At 43.2% G+C, this 24,155-nt stretch overlaps 1 protein-coding gene and 1 long non-coding RNA gene across 3 annotated transcripts in view; one reads left to right on the forward strand and one right to left on the reverse strand.

The window, feature by feature from the left end:
- HAPLN1 (hyaluronan and proteoglycan link protein 1) overlaps nt 1–4,443 on the reverse strand; it is a 60,242-nt gene extending 55,799 nt beyond the window's left edge. Inside the window, exon 1 of one of the 2 annotated variants that reach the window (XM_032097286.1) lies at nt 4,250–4,443. The gene's annotated coding sequence lies outside the window, so the exon portion shown is untranslated. Of the gene's footprint in view, nt 1–4,150 lie in introns of both variants that reach the window. The other variant, XM_032097285.1, reaches the window with a different exon arrangement.
- Nucleotides 4,444–6,920: 2,477 nt separating this feature from the next.
- Nucleotides 6,921–19,437, forward strand: LOC116438475. The gene is made up of 3 exons (XR_004237766.1): nt 6,921–9,205; nt 10,185–15,531; nt 16,219–19,437. It is a non-coding gene; the product is annotated as an uncharacterized LOC116438475 (long non-coding RNA).
- The last annotated feature ends 4,718 nt before the right edge of the window (nt 19,438–24,155 follow it).

The raw sequence follows: 24,155 nt of genomic DNA on the forward strand, positions 1-24,155 counted from the left end.
GGTATTTTGCGTTCTTACTCTTTAATTCATAAACTTTTCCTGATTAATGGAACAGCAGACTTTATCCATTAACTCATGGTTGTGTTAACAACCTCCTGTGGCAACGTTTCGTGTGGGTCTTGGGAAAAGATGCCAGGATAATCAATGCACACTGCTGCTGTGTGGCTTCTCCATGCAGGCTTTAAATGCTTTTTTTTTCAGAGCTACTGGTCATGTTTGAGACACCCATCCCGTTGTCTTAATGTAAAGAAAACAAAAAGTGTGTTTCCAAAGCTGGCAGAACGAGAAGGACACAGGAACTGTTCTGCTGAGTGTGACCAGCAGGTTTGATCTCCTGCTCAGGGATGGCAACGAGGAGAAAGTGAAGCACGGCGAGCTTGACTTTGCCATGTGTTTTAATAATTCTTTGCTCCAATAGCCACTGTGGCACTTATTTTAAAAATGAGCCATGGATTCACCTTGTCTGCGGGCCTAGGGGGTGGCTGCAGTGGAAGCTGTGTTGATGGTGACATTTTTGAAAAGCTGAGGAAGTAGAAGCCTGTAAGTTGGCCACATACCATAAATCCCATCACAAAGTATATCCAGGTGCACGTTTGCCTGCTTAAAACCTCGTTGTTGGATGGGATCCTTTTCAGAGCTATGAGAACCGATAGCACCTGGATACCTACCACTGAGTAAACAATCCTTATAATTGTTAAATAAACAATTTTCCTTTCCCCAGTAAAAAAGACAACTGAAGTGGTGAGTGTGACGTCTGAGAAAGGTGGGGAAAAATGGCAGTTGGGAAAAAAAAAAGGGATTTACAACCTTTTTTCAGCTACCAGAAATAATACATTTACTTCATTTGTGCTTATCGTTGACACAATATTCAGGGAAAAAAATGGAAAGGGGGTTAAAAAAAAGCATATCCTATGTGATAGAAGACTTTTGGAAGGAGCTTTGAAACCCTTGCTGCTAGACACAGCTTCCCCTGACACAGTATTTGTACAGAAATGTCTTCACTTTTACACTAACAGCTCAGTGCATCAAACTGACTACTAAGTTGTGGCTGTTTGTTACTGAGGGGTTTAAAAAGTCTCTGCAAATAGATGCTAGCGGCAAATTACAAATAAAAGCTGAACCGATTTTTTATCAGACCTAATGAGCACTTAAAACACAGAGATAACCCCCCCTAAAAATCTAATTTAAAGAAAAACAAACAAACAAAAAAAACTAGCTGATTTTGTTTTTTAATGGTAAAGGTGAATAAAAGTGACCACTCGCAGTTAAATTGCGCCTGAATTAGTTACAGATGATGCGAATTTACGAAGACTCTGCCAAAAGGCTCGGCAATATCCACTAGGTGGCATCCAGGGATCGTGTTAGAGCTGCCTTATCGCCACAAAACCTCTCTTTCATACAGCAGATAAAGAGCTGCATTATTAATTTATACCACTGCATCCACTCTACACCTAATATTTGTTTAGCCAGCTGCTTCCTCTAATCCTCCTTAAACACCATTGATTGAAATCCTAAGTATATTCAAGACTTTCAAATTTTTTTTTAATTTCTTCTTTTTTTTTTTTTTTTTTTTACCCCAAAGAACATTTTGTTACCTGCCAGTTACAAGCTGCCTTTTCAAGTGCAGCACTGTGTGCTACAGTTCGTACCAGCGGAGACAGAATGTCTAATACTTCCTCACGAGCAACAGAAGCAAGCCTGTCTTATGAAAATAACTTTTTTTCCCCACAAAACTTTTCATTTTCCTAGAGTTTAAGCAACGAAATACACAGGTGTACAGTGAAACAGAAATGCAAAATATTTCAACTTCCAGGAATAGTTTAAGTACTGCTTCAGTGAAAAAGCAAATGAAAAGCAGAAAACATTAATTCCAGTTTTCACACTTTAATCCTTGCAGCGAATTGGAAAACTTCTAATGCATTTAAATGTAAGCAATTGCAAAGTCTCTCTTCACTTGAGGATCTCGAAACACCTTTTAAAGGGTGGTCCGTATTGCTTCCAGATTTTTTACCGAGGGGCAAGGAGGTTAAGTGACTTCAGTAAATAAATATTGATAACAGTTCTTTTGGCTCCAAGCTGTCACCAACAGTGGACAAAAACATTCCCTTTAGTCACATACCAGCATAAAATCAGAAATGTTGGGGGAACCTACAGCGGAAAATGCTCTTCTCACCAATTTTAAGAACTGTAATGCAACAGAAACCCTCCATCCTCTCCTGAAACGTCTTCTCCCCCTACCCCAAAACTTTGTACTTCTGCAGAGTTTTGTTTGTTTGGGTTTTTTGGGTTTCTTTTTATTATCTTGGGTTGTTTTAACCAGGCTCACTGGCACTGGGAGGAAACTGAGCCTGCTAGGTTTGTGCTGAGAGGATGCTCTGCTGTGAATTGTGCTGTGAGACTCTGACAGGGACACGGCCGTGGACACCACTTTTCTTCCTGATGGTTTTTCGTCTCTTTCTTATTTGAATCTGCTTATACATTCAGGAATCTTATTAGGAAGGCTTTGAAGGAATTGGCCCATTGGCAAAATTTCCATGAAGACCAGCAGTGTCTTCATTACTACATTGACATTTTTGGGGGTTTAACTTGAAAAAGCTGCTCTCTACATTTTCCCCCCACTTTACTTTAACTGTAGCATTGAAAAGCATCACAAACTGTTTGTTTCAGGTTTTGTTGTTGTTGTTGTTCCTTCCTGCATTTTTCCTTCTTCCCTTTCCCCTTGACACTAACATAGGTGGGTGTGTAGGGGTTGGAGTCTCAGGCAACGCTCTCAGAACAGCTTTGCCCAGCTGGGCTTTACAGGAGCCCTGATCAGACACAGAACCCCCAGAAAAACAGAGCTGTTTGTGCGTGGCACGAGGACTTTGCCTCCTGCCTGGCACACCTTGGCACAGTTCTGCAGACCCCTGGTTCCTTCCCCACAGGAGCTGGTGATGATTTTGCTGATTGTGATATATATTTCCACGTGCTGGAAGTAACCTGTCTCTAGAAGCTGTGTTTATTGAGAGGGTCTGTATCCATAGTTACGTGGCCTCACTTCATCTGTGGTTTCAACTACCACATCACCCATATTCCTAACAGAACAACAGGGCTCTTTCCAGGTTCCTTCTTTCCACATTTAGGCACTTAAACAATCTTGATAGCCATTAATACAAACTCAGAGCTGTTAATCACCTGCACGATTCTCTTGAGCACATTGCCAGGCCCCCAGAGTCTCCTGAAGGTGTTGTATCACTTACATGACATCAAGCAGCAACATATATGGCACCAACTTTCTTGCCCTGAAAGACCCCAGCAGCAATTAAACCCTCACTAGTTATATACAAACAGCAATAAACCTCCTTAATTCAAACACACAAAAGCTTTCCAGCCCTGGCTATCTAAACCTACCACACAAGGAGCTTTGCCATGAAAAATGTTTCGAATGGCGCCTTTATATGGGTTTGACCCCAAGCCCTGAATAAACAGGCAGTAAAATGATGCAGTTATCACTGCCCTGGACCAGCTACACTTGTCGAATGCTGAGGCATCCCAGCTTTCTCAGTGAGTGGAGATGGTACGGAGACCTGTGCCCAATGGTATTCAGGCTTCCCCTGACAATAAATAGCCAAATATGACATCAGTATGTAACATATCACATCTTATCAAAATCTTCTGGCTTCTAACTGGATGGGCAGTACTTTGTGCAGATTCTGCTTCCAGTCCTTGAAACATTTGTTCAGTCTACCATGCTCTTTTTTTTTCCTACATCCTGAAAACTTCTAAAAGCATCTGAAAGGATGGAGAAATACTTCTAAAAAAAAGACACATCTCTGTGAGAAGAATAATCCCATAGGAGGAAGCCACGGAGCACAAGTATACAACTTTTGTCTTTCAGAGGGAATCTGCAGTTGCAACATGATCCCTCCTTTGGAAACACAGAGCACTTAAAAGTCAAAGACATTGAAGTTAGCCAGTTTCAATCCGTCTTTCACCCTCGCCCCCCGCCTCAGCTGCCAAATTAGAACGCTCAAAAATCCCTCCAGCTCAGGCAGCCCTGCAGCTGATGCCACAGGCGCTGCTTACAGGGTCCCCATCCGACTCGCAGCAGCAAAGGAGTACAAAAACTTTCCCAAAAGTTTTATTTTTTTTTTTTTTTTTTTTTTTTTACCTTGCGCAGAGCTCCCTGCGAGTTGAGATGCTCTCAGACCTCTCCAGCAGTTTGAAACGGAGGGCAGCGAAGTGCAGGAGGAAGTTTTTTGGTGCTCACCTTAAGTCAGCGTGCGCGTGTGTGTGTCTATGTCCCGAGTGTCTCTCTGTGGCTCTGGGTGGCAGAGGACCTGACTCAGGGAAGAGAGAGCCACTTTCTCACCGAGAGGAAAAGAAAAGCAACACGTCATGAGTTAAGTACGCCTCCAAGATGTCTTAATTACAGCTCAACGTGCTCCCATTCAGACCCCAGGAATGGGAGGAAAAAATAAACCCACACACGCGGTTTCCCTCTCGCTCACACACCCACACACACCCACCCCGTCCCGGCACGCTGCCCTCTTCCTCCAGGTCCCTGTCCTCGCCCCTCAGGACCAGCCCGCCCAGATCCGCACCTAAAAAAGCCTCTCTCGACTCCAACAAGTCCTGAGCTAAAAACTACACGGGGCTTAAGGAAAAAAAAAAAAAAAAAAAGAAAAGGGGGAGAAAAGAAAGAATTTGGTAGTGTTCCTCATGAAGAGACCATTGAATTAGGGATTTAGGGTGTGTGGCACCCTGAGAAACATGACACTTCTGACCACTTGCCTCTGCCGGCTCCCAGCCCCCGCTCCTGATTTACCCCCCACACTCCCATTAACTCTGGGGGTGGGACCCGGGTTTCAGACGGCGAGAAAGTGATGCAGGAAAGGTCTGGGGGGGTTGTAGTGGGGTGGAAACAGCTGGACATAACAGCATCCCCTCCTGTTTTTCTTTTACCCCCAACTTCCAGTAGAATTATTAACCTAGGAAACAAACCCAGCTTCTCTTATCACACCCCAAAACCAGAACACACCTTGCTCAGGGCTCTGGCATCACCAAATCCCAGCAACTGTTGATCCCAAGACTTTCTGCAAATTCTAAACACCACCCCAGGCCAAAGTACTCCTCCAGCGTCAAAAACTTCTGTGTTGTTGTCCACTTCACATCAGGAGACACACAACCCCAAAGGAGCCTGCTAAAATCCGTGGGGTGTGTGGCTTTAACCCCCTGAATGCCACGGCAGGAAAAGCACACACATCAAACCTCACATCTTACAACTGCAGGCGAAAGGTGGGGACACTGTTGTGACTCTAAATGTGTCTTATTTAAAAGAAAGCAACCAACTAAAACCAAATAAAACAACAGCAGATGAAAGGAACAGGGGGAAAAAAGGCCCAGCCTTGTTGATGTACTACAGGTTGGCAAATTTGGGCTCAAATAATGTTGTTTTTGTAAAGCAGGTGTTACTTTCCTCCACTTGAGAAAAATGAGGTTCTTGATGTCTAAATCTCCCAACAGCAGTAGGAAATATATGTGGAATTCTTAACCTCTAAAATCTGATGGATTAAAAAGCGCAGGTGGTCCAGCCAACTTGATCTTCTGGATTAATTTTATCCTTTTCCCTCTCCCCCTCCCTCCCACCAGCTCTCTCTCCAATGCTAAACAGAAGAGTGTGACTGTGTCACACCCACTGCAAATCTCCAACATCATTTTCCAGCCTGGACCCTGCTAAGCTTTTATCATTGTGGGTGTCAAACTCTCAGCCCGCACCATCAAAAGAGGCTGCAGCCCATCAATCCTGCTTGATCAGGAAATGCCAGAGCCTGACACATCCTGGTGCAGAGGCACATCTGAGGGGACGTGGGTTTCACCAGCGTCACCGAGCAGGGGTCACCACTGCTGTGCCTCATCGGCGACTTCACAGCACATCCCACTGGAAGGAAAAATAAAACAAAAATAAAACATCCCCCAGGCAAATAAACAGGGCTCTGTCTACAGTCATGGAACATCCTGAGCTGGAAGGGACCCACAAGGATCATCGAGTCCACCTCCTGGCCCTGCACAGGACGCCCCAAAAATCCCTCCTGTGCCTGAGAGAAAGAAGTATCAGGGTATCAGTTTGTGGTTATTAATAAAAGTGGAAAAAAAAAAAAAAAAAAAGGCGTGCAATGCATTTCTCTGGTGTAAAATAACGAGGTGCAGGTGGCCACAGCGGAGATATTTAGGGACCAAGGATGCTCGGACACGGCCGGGGACTGGGTCCCCATCCCCGGGGCACCGAGGCGGCTCGGGGGTCCCCCCGTGCTGGGGCTCCCCGGGGTTCGGGCGGGGCTGCCCACCCGCCTTGGGGCCGGGGCCGAGGGGGTGCTCAGAGCCCCGTGTGGGGCGGCACCGGCCCCTCCCGGCCGAACAAAGGGACGTTTCTTCGGGGCAGCGGGAGCCCGGCCCGCCCGTCCGTCCCCGCCTCCCGCCCGCCGCCTCCGCCGCGGAGGAAGCGGCCTCAGATTTCAATAACAGAAGGGGCTTTGATGGGGCACGGCGAGAAAACACCTCCGGCGGCGGGGCGAGAGGGACGGGGGCGGGAGGAGCCGCGGGGCCCCGCGGGCGGGCGTGATGCGGGATGAGGGATGCGGGATGTGGGATGAAGGATGCGGGATGTGGGATGAGGGATGTGGGATGTGGGATGAGGGATGTGGGGTGCGGGATGCGGGATGAGGGATGAGGGATGTGGGGCGGGATGAGGGATGCGGGATGTGGGATGAGGGATGTGGGGTGCGGGATGTGGGATGAGGGGTGCGGGAAGCGGGATGTGGGGCGGGATGAGGGATGCGGGGTGCAGGATGAGGGATGAGAGATGCAGGATGAGGGGTGCGGGACGTGGGGCGGGATGCGGGATGAGGGAGGCTGGGCGGGATGCAGGGTGGGTTCTGGGGCGGTTTGTAGGCGGCGGGGCCTCGGCACAGCGCTCCGGGGACACCCGAGAGGGCGGGCCTGGGACGGCGTCCCCCTCCCGTTCCCATCCTCGGGGCCCTTCTCGCCTCACTGCTCCCACCCTGTTCCTCCCCACCGTGGCGAGATGCTGCTGGGAGAGCTGGAGCCCCCCCCCAGCACAGTGAAAGTGACCCAAAATGGGCATTTTGCCGAGTTTTTTCACTGCTGTCATGTTTCATGATGTTTATTTCCCCAGGACTCCTCTTTGGGTTGTTTACTCCTTTTATTTGCAGTGGGTTTGGGCTGAGAGACTCCAGCTCATCTACACCCTGTGCTGTGGGGTTTGGGTCAGTAAGTCTTTTAGGAGCCCTGTTTTTGGTTTAGGAGCCCTCTTTTTGGTTTATTAGACAGAGTAAACCAAAAGAAACAGCAAAACTGCCCCACAAAGTGAACCTGTGTGGTTTTTCACTGTGTTTTTTCCAGTTATAAGTCAGGTGCAGGTAATGAAGAGGATGAAACATCACAAAGTCTTAGCATAAAGCGTTCTGGTAAATCTTAAAATTAACTCTGGCACCCTTGGTGGTTTTAAGACCAGATAATATAGCGGTGTTGAGCTGCTGGATACCAAGGGGATGTGTCCAGGGAAAGCTGATTTTTTGCTAGCTTTTCCATAGTCGTCCTTCAGGCCCCCACAGCTGAATGTTGCTGAGCCAGATGTGGGGCTAGAGGAATGTCATTTTGGGGCAATATGTGTGTTTCCATGTATTAAGCACTAGAGAGATGTTATAGTTTTGTAGAGCAAAGGCATAGGTTTAAAATAAGATGAATTTTAATTTATAAGCTTTGTTTGATGAGATAGATACAATTCTGCAGGAATTTTGGGTTAAAACCGAAAGCTCTGCTCAGCATGACACGAGCTAGTGCACTGTCTCAGAGGAACTTGCCTGATTAGCACTCAACAGAGGTTAAAAAAACCCCCCCTTATTTCATACAGTTCTGACACTTTTGGGGGCCTAATCTGCATATCTTGATAGTGATGTTTCTGTATCAATCCCGTGGAGGGTTTTTTGAGTGATGTGGAGTTAACTCCAGCTGAAGAGCTGCTTCACATGCAGAGCACTGCTCCGTGCACATCCATCATCTTCGGGAGGCATTAACTAACTGTATCTATAATAGTGATCAAGGATGTTTATTGCCTTTCTTCCAAGCATAGTTTAGACTTTTTCCTTTTATTCCCCTCCCAGTATCTGACCATGAAAGGGTGCAGAGTGAAAGCTGTTTGCTTAAATCCAGCTCAGATAAGATGAACGGATATGAGGTTTGCTTTTACCTAGGAGCACTGTCACGACGGGCAACTTCACAGGCCTGCTGATTGTTATTCCTGGCAGCTCAGACCACAGCAACAACTCAAGAAATGAACATTCAGTATCATTTTATGAAAGATTTTTGAATTTTTTCTTTTTAAAATGGATGCAAAGACAGCATTCTCTGAAAAAGCAAGTGTTGTCATTCACATTGTATTGGACTACAATGAAAAAGGGTTTTGGAAACTCCCACTGGTGCCACTTAAAACTGGCTATTATTCAGGCTTTCAGGGGAAGGATACTGGGAAAACAGCAGCTAAAGCATAATCTTCCAGATAAACCTAAAGAGCAGGAGAGGAAGAGTTTCAGGGTTTTGTTTTTAACAGGTTCATCACTTGTCTGATTTTGCCTTGCTCTCCTCTTGCGTGACTTGCTTTTAAAACTCATAAAAGTCCTGCCATCATGAAATTCTTAAAAATTTTCAAATCACGCTACTTGGTGCCTGTGAGGGTTTTTTGGGGGGGGGCGGGGGGAGGAAAAGGAGATAAAACCATAAATGTACACAACTGATATAAAAATTAGAGTCCCTCAGTGACACAGCGAGACGCATTTAGGATTTGTCAGAAAAATCAGGAGTTAGCAAATACTGCCAGGCACATCTTCCTGCAGGAAGATTTCTGTCCTGTGAGAGATGTTTAGTCCATTTTCTCTCTGCAACTGCTTTTAGGTTCTCAGCCCTCTTTTGTTGCCAGTTGTCTTCAAGTTTCACCATCACTCTTCCTGTGGGGATCTTGCAGAGCAGTAATGGATCTGCTGCGTGATGCTGGTCCCCAAGGCACCCCAGACATCCCCTCCTTCACTCTGCCCGTGGCCACTCACCGTGAATTTCATTTGCAGGGAGGTGCTCACTCTGAATCCAGGAAAGGGGAAGGATTCAGGCAGCAGAAACCAAGCACACTTGATCCCACTGAGGAGTATGTCAGGTAAAAGCTAATAATATAATGAAAAATGTGAGTTATGCACTTCCTCTGCCTGGAAATTTCAGCAGGGTGGACACTGTGAGTCACTGGTAAGAAGCTACTGAAATCTACAGGAAAAAAAAGGCAGCAGAACATACTCTTTCTATTTATGTTTTTTTTTTTCTGGAAACAACCCTACACATTCATGCAAATTTTTTACTGAAATAGAATGAAAAACATAGAAGAGAAATACAAATATGGTGACAAACCAAGCAACACCCATTCAACAATTATGTAATCAAAAGAAAATATATTAAAACACTGGTTTTCCAAACTGACTGAAAATAAAGGAAATTATTTTATGCCAGCTGAACAGCAGCTTTCCATTTGAGATTATTTATAGATTCTCAGTGTACAGTGTTTTCTCTTTCTTTTTTACAAGTTGGGCTTTTTACACTATGAGGTTGTTCAGACTGGTTGTCAGGTTTCAGTGAGAGCTCGTTAATACTCCTGGCTACATAATCTTTTCCTTTTTTCACAGTATTCTCATTTCTACTGCTTAAGAAATGGAATGCCAAAAAAAAAGTTTGCAAAAAAAATTCAGATTATCTCTCTTCTACCATCACTTTCTCTGGAGACAGATGCATGGGCTCTGTGAAAGGAATTTGCATGGTCTCCATGTAGCCTGATTGTATGAGGAGAACCATTTTCATATAAACACACTTTTGACTTAGCACTTCATCACGCAATCTTTACACAGCTCTCTCCAGAATATTCATTGATTTTTGTCTTCTGATCTGTGTTATCTCTGCCTTGCCTTGGAATTTGATTTGACTTATTAGCAAGTTGGGCTGTGTCCAGGCTTTTCTGAGAATTCTTTTGCTGTTCGTGCTGCATCTCACAAGTAGTTGGGCCTCTTCCACGCGCCAGGCTAAGTGTGTTTTCTCATCTTCTGTAAGCTCAGAATGTTTTGCTCTTAATTATGTTTCTGTTTTCCTGATAGACCCTGGAGGCGAATTCGTGGGACAGAAGTGGAGTGTGATCAAGAAGCCAAGAAGGAAGAAAAGAAGGAAGATGAGGAGCAAGACTTTGTAATGAAGAGTGTTTAAGCAGAAGCAGGGAATTTTCTGTCACCCGCACTCAAATTAGCAAAATACTTTGCATTTTCACCGTACCTACTGCAGATCTCATGGGTGTCATGAGTGCTCCTGCTCTGCATACCCCAGAAATGAGCAAGTTTTATTCCATTAGGTAGCAGAAATCAGTTTTAGAAAGTGATAAAAGGAAAATATTGAAGGCAATCTTTGAACTGAACAAGTTCAGTAGTGGATAAGATACTTTTAAAGGCAAACTACCAACTTCTGCTGTGTTAAACACTGATTTTTCAGATAAGTGGAAAGAAAACCATCAGTTCCTGTAAATGACTTGATTTGCTTTTACCACTCATTTTTTAAAGTTACACATATGACTGCAATGCTGGCTGAGTCTCAGAAACCACCAGTGAATGTCCACTGTAACTGCTGGAAAGTCAGGATTTCTCTGTGTGTGGGGATTGTATCATCCCACAAAGATCACAGGTAGTCTCCCACACAGATTAGGTGACGTTTTTCAATCTGTACGAGCACGACTGAATTTTGGTATTCAATATCATGAACCATGTGATTTCAGGAAATTGTGGTGCTCTCAAAATTTGAAGAGAGTCCATGGAATGGTATTTTTATGTGGAAAACTGAGCAAGTTTTTGCTCAGTGTTGGACCATCATCAACAAAATGCTGCTAAACTGACTGTGCTGCCATCTTTCAAGCCACTCAGACAGAAAAAGACACTTTTTATCACTGAACTACCAGGCAACTCAAGCCACTAGAAATAGGTTTCTTTGCTTGCTGCTGCATGTCCTCCCAAGCAGCACCAAAACTCTGAAGGCAAGATTTTGGCCAGTTTTCAAAACAACCACTGAGCAATCTGAGTGCAGCTTCTAACCAGCTGCTTGTCCCAGTGTAAAAAGAGGCAGCTCAGCTTTCCAGTGGCACATTCCCAAGCGCCTGCTTTGCAGGCAGAGGCTGTGCCAGAGGCCTTGGGTAACTGGTGTCTGGTCCTGGCTTGTGCTGGGACCAGCTCTGTGCCTTTGGGCTGGGATGGTGCTGCAGGGCTTGCAGCATTGCAGAGCACTTCTCTTGCTCTGGGTGGTGTTTTCTGAGGCATGTGGAAGTGTGGGGAGTTGTAGGTATACTCAAACAGCAGTGCCTCCAAGGATTTTAGCTTTGGAGGAGTTTGGATCGTGGACCCCATGCAGGAGGCAGTAGCCACTTGGCTGTCAGAAAGGCAGTGGACAGCAGGGCACAAAACCAGCTGGTGTGCAGAGGCAGAGCCCTCGAGGCTCACACTCTGAGGCCAGATGTCCCAGGAGTGTGTTGGACTGACTCTGTGACACACTTTTTGGTCGCTTTCTGTTAGCGTGTGGGATTGCCTGGGTTTGCGCATGTAGTCCCAGGTTTGGATGGGTGAATATTTTTGGCATTCCCACGGCATCCAAAAGGCTCAGACATCTGCACTTACAAGTTTCTGTCAGGAGGTGACCCAGGGACTCCTTTAAGAGTTACTGGCTCACCCTACCTTATTTTACAGCTTCCATGCTCTGTAAGGAGCTCTTGTATTACACTTAGCAATGTACAAACCCCGTTCCTTCTGCATGTGACTGAAACAAGAGACAGGGTTGGTGTCCCACTCATTCTGGGGAAATTATTAACACTTGCTCAGGCCTATTGAAGCAGGATTTCCAGAGTGAGTAAAGGAGCACACTGTCTAGTCCCCATTATCACTGCTCTTTTCAGCTGAATATTCTGTGTAGGTAGAGGAGGTAACATGAACCATGATGCTGTCAGTGTGTGACTGGTACACCTCTTACATCTCTGAGCGAGGCAGTTCATTATCTTTGCTTCCCAGGGGTTGTGAACAAAATTAAAATTTCTCTAAGAACAGATTCCCTGAAGGTTTAGGGTGACCTCTTTTCTCGTTTTGCATGATAGGGCCTCAAATCAAATGCAACGGTTTTCAGTTAATATATTTCATTTGTGACATTGTTGGTATTTAGGCTTAAATTCATATTCTGTCAAATCTCATTAATTTATTTTAATAAGGATCATCTTGGTTGTAGCTCCCTGGCTTCAGTTATAGCTAGGATATCTTTTAATAACCATGAGAAGCTCTGATATCAGTTCCTTATTTGAGCACTGCTTTGTGGTTTCTTATGGGACGTGCCTCAAATGAGAGGTGTTAATATTTGAAAAATATTTTAGGAGAGATGCCTCGTGAAAGGTATCACAGATCTTTTTCCATTTGCATGGCTTAAAAGGTACTTCTGATTATTGTCTTGAAGTCTACTAAGGTTTTTGCATCCTGGATATCCAGGAATATTTTCTCCAAGGAGTTGTCATGAGCTGGTGAAAGAGAAGAATGTGACAGCCACCCATAACTGTGTTAAAGGATTGTCCTGGGGCAAAGTTTGCAGGGGCAGCAGCTCTGGGGTGGAGGTGCAGCTACGACTGGTTGAGCTGCCCTGGTGATTCCACATCTGCTGGTGGAACTTGTGCTGCTGCTGCTGCTGGAAATTCATGGATGGCGTGGCTCCCTACAAAGGAAGCAGTCACTTTGTCTTTTGAGTCTGTTAATACATTTTCTGCAGGGAGGCTTCTGTGGTAATAGAATGCTCCTTTTTTGACAGCAGTGTTTTTATCTGCAGGTGTGGCTTTCGTGGTGGGTTTTTTTTGAATTTGCTAGATTGAATGCTCATTATTTGAGTATATATATTGGCCAACAGAAATAATTTTACTCGTCCTCTATGCAGGGTTTCCATCAGTGTAGCTAAGGGAAAGCTGCATGCAATAATTCTCATTTCCTGTTTACTTGTTCTTGGAAAAATTGTCAAAAGGGATGAAAACCTTGTCTAACTTGTGACAAGATCCAGCGAATCACTTTTGATACAATCTCATGATCCCTATCTGGTGGAGTATTTTGAAGTGGAGTCTCTGTCAGTACAAATAAATTAAACATATGCACACATAAGATAGTGCTGCCAAGAACTTAATGAATTTAAATGGTTAGGAGTGCAGCATTTGTACACTGGGGTGCGTTCACACCATGATTTTAAATGCTGTAGACTGTTGGTTTTAATTTCTTGAGTGATTCAGTGTGGAAAATATTCATCAGGTTATAAAAATGTGTTGACTTTGATCCTTCTTTATTTTCTTTTTAGGAAGACTGAAAATCTTTGCCGTCACAGTAAGTGGAAAATCAATATAATAAGAAAATGATGATTTACCTTTTCATATGGAAATATGTCTTCTGAGCACAGTTAGAAAAAGAGTCTTAAAGAGACCAGATTCAGGGAATTTTTCCTTTTTAAATGAGGATGGTTATTTAAGAAAAACAATTTAAATGGGAGAAAAATCTTATTCACCAGTGTTGAAATTAACTTCACCTGCATAAATTCTGAGTTATAATCTATGAAACCATTCATATGAGGAGAACCAAATGCTGTTGGAATGCTGAAGTTTTACAGTTGTGAGCTGTGCCACATTACTAAAAATCAAGCCCTACACAGTAAAAGTCTTTCAGCTCAGCCCAGCTTTCCTCATACTTTTGCAATAAATGCAAAAGGTAAAACCTTAGCAGCAGGAGAATTTATCTGTTTTAAAAGGTACACTACTGCTCTGCAGAGGATCTAGAAGAAAGGAAGCAGAGTTAACACATGAAAAACGGTAAAATAAATAAATAAAAAAATAAAGGTGATGAAGCCTTGCTGGGCAAAACACAGAATGAATAGAGGGCTTCTGTCATTTGTAGAGGATGCAAATTAAAATAGCAGTTCAGGATATAACCCTGCAGAGCTCCAGCCACAGGGACCCTCACCCTGATCTATAAAGAGGATTGGAGTATTTAAAAAAGGGTTTCTTATCTTCAGAGCCCCTGCTCCTTTCAAGCTGTACCACAAACCATTCACCACAAGCGGTAGGCAAATAACTGGCTGAGCTGGGCATGAACTGTAAAAAAACTCTTAGATTTAAAGAAAACAACCCCAGCCAAACAAACAAAAAAAGTTGCTCTTATACTATTTTGTGTCAGTGAATAATGACAGTGATGTTTTCATAACATTCACAAATACATACCTAAATGCCTTCCTAAAATACCTAAAAAGCCATTTTTTAAATGCTTGTTTCGTTTGTACTTTTAAAAATAATTGCTATGTACATGTGTGTGCATGTCTTTTTTTGAACCTGACAGTATTTCTGTCCCCACCAATGAAGATTTCTGTGAAAGATGCCACAGTGAATAAAAAAACAACCCTTCTTTAGTTCTTTCTTGCATCATATACTAATTTTCAGGTGGATCTAATACTATCTTTTTGTCCAATTATTTGTGCATTATTGGATAATACCAAGAGAGATTAAAGAATTTGTTCTTCAGTCTTCATTTGCTGTGGGAGCCTTTGTGACAAGAGAGCACCACCAAAGCAATTGGTGAAAAGAACTATCCTTCTTTCCAGCAGTGAAAAAAACTTTATGGTCACAGTAAACTCTTAGAACAAGGATGAACAGTGAGGGCAACATTGTTGTATTTTTAAGTATTTAGTGAATAATTAAAATATTACATTATTTTCTTCATGGCAGCAGATTTTTCAGCCCTGCAGACTAAGGCAGATGAGCAGTACATGGGACAGAAACTCAGTCTGAAAGAAGTAGGTTTCGAGGTATAGAATTTTATATTCTCCACATTCCTTAAATGTAACAATAATCCAAAATTCTTCTGCCTCTGTTAGTCAGAATACTTGCTGATCTTGGTAGCAGCTGTCCAGTATTAGGGACTACAAAGGAAGAACCTTAATTAAAAAAAAAAAAAATTAAATTCTATGTTACTACGGAAGCTCTCGATTAATTTCCATTTTAGGGAACCAGAAAATTACGTTGTTTGAAAAAGAGGTGTTTATGAGGTATTGGGTGCAGCAGGATTACTGAATTTTATAGGTAGATCTGGTCCAGAGTGGTGAACGAATTCGGCGGTTTTTGCACACATAATCTTATTTGTGTGCAATTATTCTTATAATAAGAATTTCCATGTTTTCTGTAGATTTACCTAATTATTTCTTCACTAAAAACAGATTTATACTTCTGAAGCCACTTAACTCCTTGTACAGTGTGCTGGAAGAGTTATAACATCAAATATAGAGCAAAGTACATCTATTGGTGCACAATGTGATGCTGATTCACAGTAAAGTGAGAGGCAGCTGTTTCTGCTGCTAGGTGGAAAACTGAGGATCCACGACCAGTGAAATGCTCCCTGAATAGACTCAGTGGTAAGTTCTGTGATGTGATCCTTAGAGGGATAATTCAAATGCTTGAATTAGGCAACAGAAAGTCAGAATGAGGGCACTGCCTTGAGCAGGGTGGTATGAGAAGGAGACTTCGCCATCTAACAGGCATTTGACTTTGAATTTAGCTACCTACGTTTAACCTGTATTTTATTTTTGGACCTACAGCATTGACTTGGAACTTGCTTTATCACATAATCTTAAATCAAATATCCCCTGCTCGGTGGTCTTTTTCAAGGTGATGGGCAAAATGCTGTTGTCATCTTTAAGCGTGCAATGAAATAAAATGCTGTAATTTCGGTGCCACACTTTCAAGGCAGAAAGAGCAATTGGTATGGGCTGGCTACGATCAGATTAACGTTCACATTTTTTTGTGAGACCTGCCTTTCTTCCTGGCTATGTAGGTTCACTTTCTGTAAAGGGTATTGATGCCAGTTGACCTTGTATCACAAGAAAATGAACGTAGTGCTTTCGCAGAACAAGACAAATTCAGTCTGAATAAAATTTCCAAAGTATGGCCTTAAGTGCACTTCTGAAAAAAAAATCTAACAAATTCACACCTTGGTTAAAAAAACCCCATGATATCTAATATCTTTGTGTATGAGAAAAATATTCATCCTTACAGAATCAGCTGGTCTTGAGTATGTGCTAAGAGACATTTATGGTCTACAGGTGAGAAATTAAAAGCGACTTGATTTGAAAAAGGAAAAGTGAAAGAGGTCTGGATGCTACAGCTGAAAACCAACACAGGAGCGCTGTTTTCTCAATGGAATAGCAGTCAGAAGGTGACTTTTCTTAGTGAATGGTGAGAGATACTTCTGCTGAGCAGAATTGCCTGTTCCATTTCAGCTCTGTGGGTCTCTTTGAGGGACACCAGTGGAGTGAACTCGCATGGAACAACGCACTGCGAAAAATTCCAGGGGAAGCAGGAAGCAATTGTGCATCTCTGGCTGGAAGCTGGAGGTCTGTGCTTGCAGTGAGTCAGGATTTGTGAGCGCGGAAGGGTGTAAAGGTGCAGTGTGGTGGGGAGGTCACTGAGCCAAGTCCTTGCAAGGACTCATCTTTTGCCGAGCTGCTCATGCTAACCAGCAGAAAAAGCTGTGTATGCAATTGTGGAGGCAATTCTAGTTTGGAGAGAGCTCTGCAATTAAACTTCTCCCAGCACCTGGAGCATCTCATGTCTTTTGATGGTGTGGGTGTCTGTGTGGGTGGACACCACTGCCCTGCAACAAGTGCCTGGAACACTCCTGCTGGAAATTCCAAGATGCAGTTAAAGCTCCTGCTTTATGTCCAGCAGCAAACATTAGACAATGATGTTTGAAGCTTTGCCAAGTTTGGGTGCTGACTTGGGTTCACCCAGGAGGGCATGCTGGAAACTAATAATGAGCAGCATGATGCATTTCAGCATCAGTCAGAGTGATTTTCCTACCCTTGCCTTTCCTCTGCTTTGTTCCCTTGAGCAGTTACTCCCTCTCAGGTCAGATGTTCACTTCAAATATATGTGGGTCTTTCTGGATCACCAATCTTAATCTTTCCCAGTCACTTTTCTGGCTCATTTCTCTTCTGTGCTGATTTCCCTTGAAAATATCAAGTCCTATTCTGTTACAGTGCTGAAGTTACCCCTTTTCCTCCCTACCTCCCTCTTCACCAACATTTTGTGTCCCAATTGAACAGAAGGAGCACTTCTTGTATATTGCAGTTAAAAAAAATGTGTTTAACATCTGCATGTGTTGAGGCTTTTCACAGGCATCCTTCATGACCTTTTATGCAGTTCCTGGGATTCTGTTTTACAATTATTTTACAATTATTCAGAATATTTTTCACAGTGGGTCCACTTTTTTCCCCATGCTTTCACAGCTGAACTTACAACATCCACTGATTGCCTTGTGTTGTTCATCTATTTCATGGAGATAACATGGAGCTTTCAAAGTTTCCTTTTTGGCTACTCTGTATCAGTTAAAAATTATTTTTGATTGCAAATTCCATAACATATATGTCAGCAGATCTTAATTTTGATTAATAAATGTGCAGCCAGTTTTGTTAGTTTAATGGGAGAGGGTGGAAAAAGAATGAGCAGAGGCAGGGTTAAATTTGACTTCTGAGGTGGGTATTTGAGCAAAAAGTAAGTCATGGTGGATGAAGCCATAATTTGTTACATTTTTCCTGGAGGAAAAGGCTCCACTCTCCCAAAATGACTTTATTCCGTGCAAACATTGCTTACAAAAATAAGAAAGAAATGTGGGTTAAAGTCAACAGGTGGAGATGTCAAATGCTGCTGGGGTAGAGCAACTGCTCAGATGGATTTCTCTGATTTCCTGGAGGATGTGAACCTGCATTTCCCTGATAAATGTCTCTATCTTGCTCTGGAGAGCGAGGGAAGAGGCGGGAGAAGAGCCTGCTCAGGTCTCCCACTGAAGCCCTACTGCTTTGAATAAATAATTAAGCTTTCACACCTCTCAGGCGAGCGTTCTCATCACAGCTGACACAATCCCATGTCTGTTCTCACCAACTGTTTAAGTATTTTTTGGAAAAGAGAAGCATTACAGTGTCAGAGCCGTCAGAACACATTGATGAGAACAGTTATACCCATGCACGCAGCACGTACAGATGTGAATCCACCTCCATTTTCCAGTTTTACTGGTCATTATTGAAAGAGACAAAATTTTCCTGACGCTTTGGTGTCTGGGTGAAACATCTGAGTGCTGGTGTTTGTCCTGGTGGGTGTTTGATTATTTGTGAAGCATGGAATGGTTACGAGAGGAGGGGCAGAGCTCCAGTTAGGGCACAGTGGTTTTGTGCCCACAGTCACAGGAGGAAGGTGAATTGGAAGAATCTTACATGACAACTTGTGGCCCAGGCTATAATTTCCAATATTTTTCTTGGTAGCTGGACTTCAATATAGCTGTGATTTACCAGAAAATAAATACTTTGGTTTCTTTCCTTGAAACGACTTGCTGCAGCACTTTAAATGGCTCAGTTTTAGTTTTCCTCTGTAGGTAGGTACTGAAGTGACATCAGTTCAGTAATAGACCGAGCAGATCCTATGGGAGAATGACTAACCTTGAAATATTAAAAAATCAAAATATAAGCCTGTGTAATTAGACCAGGAAAGTGGAAGCCTAATGCTCTAGTGAGGGCAAATGGCATATATGAAAATATTAAACAGCTGCTGGCAGAGTGGCACCGAAATATCAGATAATGCCAGTTCTGTTCTCAGATGAATTCCAAAGGCATTTCTTCTTGGAAGCTCTCTTAACACTACTAGGAACCATCTGAATTTTTCATATACCTTGATGGGTTATAAATTAGCTGGGATCACTCTGGAGAAAGACCTCCTCACAGGGGACAAGCTCAGTGGGAACATCTGCTCGGCTGTGCCACAGTGGTCAAAGAGGCAAAGAAGGCAGTGGGTTGTATCAGGGAAAATGTGTAGAACAAAACTGAAATTTCAGTGCTGCTGTTGCATGTATAGATGCATTATCTTTACTTCTGTGCTTAATGCTTCAGGAATTCCAGAATGTCAGGGAAAATGCTGCAAGTGTACAAGCTTGGTGTCTGACTATCCTTTGTTTAGTTTTAAGGTGACAAATGACAGCTAGTTTTATTTTTATTTATAGCCTTGTTTTCATTACATAAAAATAGTGCTTAAAGCTTGAACAAGTATTAACTCTCTGAGCCGTATCATAAATAAAAGTGAGAGAAAATCTTTATATTAAGGTCATCCTGTCTTAAATAAAGATTCAAGTACAAAGCACATCATTTGAGATGTCAGAGGATTTTTCACATGAAGAGAGCTTGAAACAATGGAAAAAGTTTGAATTATTGAATGTGTAGAGGAATTGTGGCCATAGTAGAAACAAAACTGGGAAGATGGAGCAACAGAGGGAGCTGAGACCCTTTCCTTTCCTCGGAGGAGAACTGAGGGATGCTCAGTGAAATGAAAGATGGCAAAGAGCTTTCAGGAAGGCTGAAGGTGTTAATGCCACTACTCTGCAATTCCTCCCTGAGTGTCTGGTGTTCTCAGGAGATCTCAATGTCTGCCAGAGGCTACTCCAAAATGGCATCTGCTCATGAGTCACTCTCCTTTTCTTATTATTTATTATTTTTTTTTAATTTATAAGAAGAAAAAAACCCTTATAACTGGGCAGAAAAATGCATCAATGCAAACTAAGACAGCTGGTATTTTCGTAAAATCAAAGTAGAGCTTTTGGTAAATGGTACATGTCTTGGAAAATGTCCTAATTTCCTCTGAAGCAGGGAAATCAGGACGATCTGACGTTCGACTGATGACATTGTGGTCCACATGAAAAGGAGAGAGTCACCTCCCTTCATGCTAAAGCTCTCTGCTGTCTCCCATTTCCTGTTAACTCTTCAAAACCTCTTTAGATTTTCATGAAATACAGTTCCCCTCCTGCTGGGTTTTTTTACTGTGGCGTCTCAGAAAAAACAGGGGAGATTCAGCTTAACAAGGCTCTAGACACTATTAAAACTGGTGTCAGACCTAGAGACAATGATGAAGACTTATAGTGCTTTCCAGAATATTTGTGAGGATTATCCATCCTCAGCCATTACAAAGCTGAGCCTTACAGTATTTTGGGGTGTGGTGCGTGATGTTTTCCATTAATAAGCCCTTGTTTTGGGGCTATTTCTTAGTATATGCTTAAGTCTATAATTTAATATATGTTTTATTGTTAGCATGTTACCGGGAATTTTGTCAAGGTCCTGAAGGGAGTGATTCGAACAAAGACCCTGCTGCTGCTCAGGACCTTTCACATCACACTTAAAGATCTATTTCTACACACAGTTAATTCTTTGGAATATCCATACAGTAAAATCATACAATCTTTTAGGCTGGAAAAGACCTTTAAGCTCATCCAGTCCTGGCCATGTTATCAAGAATTGGTCACTGAAAGGCAATAAATATTTCAATCTGGGGCCTGTGTGGGCAAGGTGGGAAGAATAATTTTGCAGAGAACAGGTGTGGAAGAATTTTTTCCCAACATTCTGAGGACAAAAGCTAAATTTGTAAATTGTTTTTCACTACAGAGACACAGAGCGTGGATGGCTCCCTTCTGTATAATCCAGGAGCACCCCATTATGGTGGGGATGGCTGCCTGAAACCAGCTGAGTTTTTCACCTGGCGAGGGAGAACTTTGTTCTTTCCCTGAAGTCTGTGCATCTTTGCTCTTCCAGGAGGCATTGGCAAGGATGAGGGATGGAAGCTGCACACCCCATGGGCACTGAGTCCTCCTCCTCAGCTGGTTGTGGCTTTGGAGCTTCTTCGCTGCAGGAGGAATCAAGGGCCAGACATCCAGTGCTGTTTACATGTCTGGAATGCCCTATCTTACACAAATTCCTCTCCTTGCACACATCTTGGTGGGGTGGAGGGGCAGAGCAGGTTTCTTTCTGCTGCTTGCAGAAGCCTGGTGGTTTTGGTGACTGGTTGTGAAGTCAGGGTTCTTTCTTTCTGGAAGAGCTGAACAATGCTCAGCTGGAGCTCCTCCACGGCCTCAGCTTCCCCAGTGAAAATGAATTGGAAGCTGACTGAAGGCTCCCCAGTTTTGCTTTGTGCCATGATAATGTACTTGATACTGCTGGAAGCCCTCAGAGAGTAGCGGCAGTGCATCTTTTCCTGTCAGAAACCAAAGAGATCCTAGCGAAGATAACAGATAAAGACCTAGGGGCAGAGAGGAGGTCAGCAAGGGACAAGAACATGCCACTTTACAGAGACAAATGGCAAAGGCTGGAGGCAAAACGTCCCTTTGATGTTTCCAAACGACCAAAGAAATCAGCATTGAGTGATCAACGTTGAGACAAGTTTGTTATTGCCTTTTTGTGTTTTAAGCAAGCAGTTTTTCGCCCTCAACAAAGGGTGGAATTAGTGTTTATAAATGATTGTACGTGGCAGGCAATAGTGTCAAGAGTGAGAAGGGACTGCTGTAATCTGAAGATCAGAAGCTCTCTTAGGCAGATAAGGTAGTGCTGACACCTAACTCTTGCTATTTGCTGCCACAAATTCCACTATTTTGAATTTGGTCATGCCGGCGTGACGTTAAAAGTACTGCCAGACCATAAGTCTGAATAGATTTACAGCATTGAAAAATTTGTGTTCAAAAAAGTCAGCCAAGTGACCTAAAATAAAGTAACCACGCTTCATATACACATGCAGGCTGATTTTCTGTGATTAAAAAAAAAAAGAAAAAAAAAGTGGCCTTTTTTTTCCAGTTTATAGCAGGGACTTTGCAAGTTAGTAGGTTTTAAGTGTTAGAGTGGAGGAAACCTAATGAGAATAGAGACAAAAAAGGGAAAAAAATGTATTTTAAAATTGAATCAATAAGAAAAGCCACACGTGAAGTAGATGAGCTGTGCCAAACTACCATGGACTAGAAAAAGCATGATATTAATATCACCTCACTTTTGGGGTGAAAGTTAAAGCTCGCTCTTGATCCATGGATCATGAAAAAAAGGTGAAAGATTGTAAAGGGTGTGTCTGGACCTTTACAGGAAGAAAAAATGTTGAGGAAATCTAAGTAACAATTGATGAATGCTGTTGGTAGTAGCCCTGGTCCAGCTGTTCTGAAGGGAGACATTAATACAATTCTTCCAGGTGTACCTGGAGCAGTGCTCAGGCAGGTCTGCTTAGCAATAGCTCAGGAACAGCTCCCCAAATAATGCAACATACAGTAAATTAAAGATAAAAATTGTTCAGCATTTATTCAGATCTGTGTCTTCTCCATTTAATGGTTTTAGTAGGCATGTTTGTACAGTTAATGTACATCTATTTCTAATAAGAAGACTAACACCCTTCCATCCCCAAATCACTGTTTCCTTAATTAGGAAATATTTTTATTATTATTAATCTCTGTTTCTGAGGGAGAAATAAATATGCTGCAGTCGCATTTGTTCTGTAGCTAAGTTATTGATGCCGTGATTAAGATGTTAATTGATTTGGTGTGACAGCAGGCACAGAAGGAAGAGGTACTCAATCACAGAATCACAGAACCACGGAATATTAAGGGATTGGAAGGGACCTTAAAGAACATCCAGTCTCAATTCCCTCTGCCGTGGGCAGGCACACCTCCCACTAGACCAGGCTGCTCGAGGCCTGGGTGAGCATCAGTCTGGGGTGACTGGAGACAACATCAGGCTGGAGACAACCTCTCCCTGGGTCAGTAGGACAGGATGGACAGGATGGACATGATGGACATGACAGACATGATGGACATGATGGATTTTGTCCAAGAGTGCTGGGAGCTGGCCAGTGCCTGTGCAGGGTGAGACATCTGTCACCTCTGGGAGGCCCAGGGATGACCCTCGTGACCAAACGAAGGTGAATGTCGCACCCATATTCCAAAAAGTCCCAAAGGTCAGCTGAAAGGGAAGCTCCAGGCTGGTCAGCCCTGCTCGGTCCCTGGGAAAGCCACGGAGCACGTTCCTGGTATGGGATGGAGAGGGTGCCTTGGAGCTGTCAGCATGGGTTTAAATCACACCTGAGCCACCTGATGTGTTGGGGAGAGGTGACTGGAGGTGTCTGGGGGAGAGCAGTGGGTGTCCTGTGCCTGGGCTAGAGAGGGGCCTTGGCACTGCCACTGTTTCCACACCCAAGCTGGACAGTGATGTCTCAGGGGATGGACAGCGAGGCAGATAAAAATCCTGGTTGTATGATGAGACTCAGAGGGCTTTGGTCACTCATATTGGTCTGGTAGCAAGAGGGGCATCACTGGGCTGTGTCTGAGACCTCTCTGGTTGAGCATATGTCCTGGTTTAACCCTGGCCAGCCGCTCAGCCCAGTGCACCCACTCACTCAACCCATGCAGTGGGATGGGTGCAGAGTCAGAAGGGTAAAAGTGCTAAAACTGACCATGTGCAATGAGGTGATACAGATTCCCTAGAATACAAACCAAGTTTGCAACTGAGAAGTCTTTTTCTCCCTTTTTTCTAACGCTGTTGGTAGAATTGGGATATTTATTTCACTGGACTAGACGTGACATTTCCTGGGAGAAGATACTTCAGTTTATTTACAGGTCATCTACCAGTAATTCCAAATGAAAGCAGAGATGAGAAAAAGCCCTCTCTGCGTTGTTCTTCAGAAAAAGCTTAGGAAGGCAGCTTAATCCTTATTTGTACTTTGAAATTCTTAATTTAAAAAGAAATCAAAGCAAAACTGTCTTTTGTAGCTGATAATTTGTTCTTTCAGCAAGAGCTCAATGCCCCAACATGAAGGCAAATGACCCTGTGTCATTACAAGTATCTTTTTCTTATTACCAGGCCAGTTCCTATAAGAATAGAGGGAAATATTCACTTCATGCATATGTTACACTACCCATATGCCCTTTCAAGTACTTTGTTGTGGGTTTCCACTAAATGTTGAATTGTATTTTCTGGTTTAAATGGTGCTTTGTGTTTTCCAAAGATTTCCACCTTGCATTCAGGGTGTCACAATTAAGAGGCAGGTGACAGAGGCATAACCTGGAGTCTGAGCAGCCTGAGAGGAATAGACTTTTTGAACCTGGGTGCACCAGGACCAAAAGTTTAAATCTTAATCTATACTGAAGATATAAAATTTTAATTAATTTGTTGGTGTTTGCAGGATCTGGTTACCTTTTTAT

This window comes from Corvus moneduloides, chromosome Z, assembly GCF_009650955.1.
Source record: "Corvus moneduloides isolate bCorMon1 chromosome Z, bCorMon1.pri, whole genome shotgun sequence".
NCBI classification, from domain to species: Eukaryota; Metazoa; Chordata; class Aves; order Passeriformes; family Corvidae; genus Corvus; species Corvus moneduloides.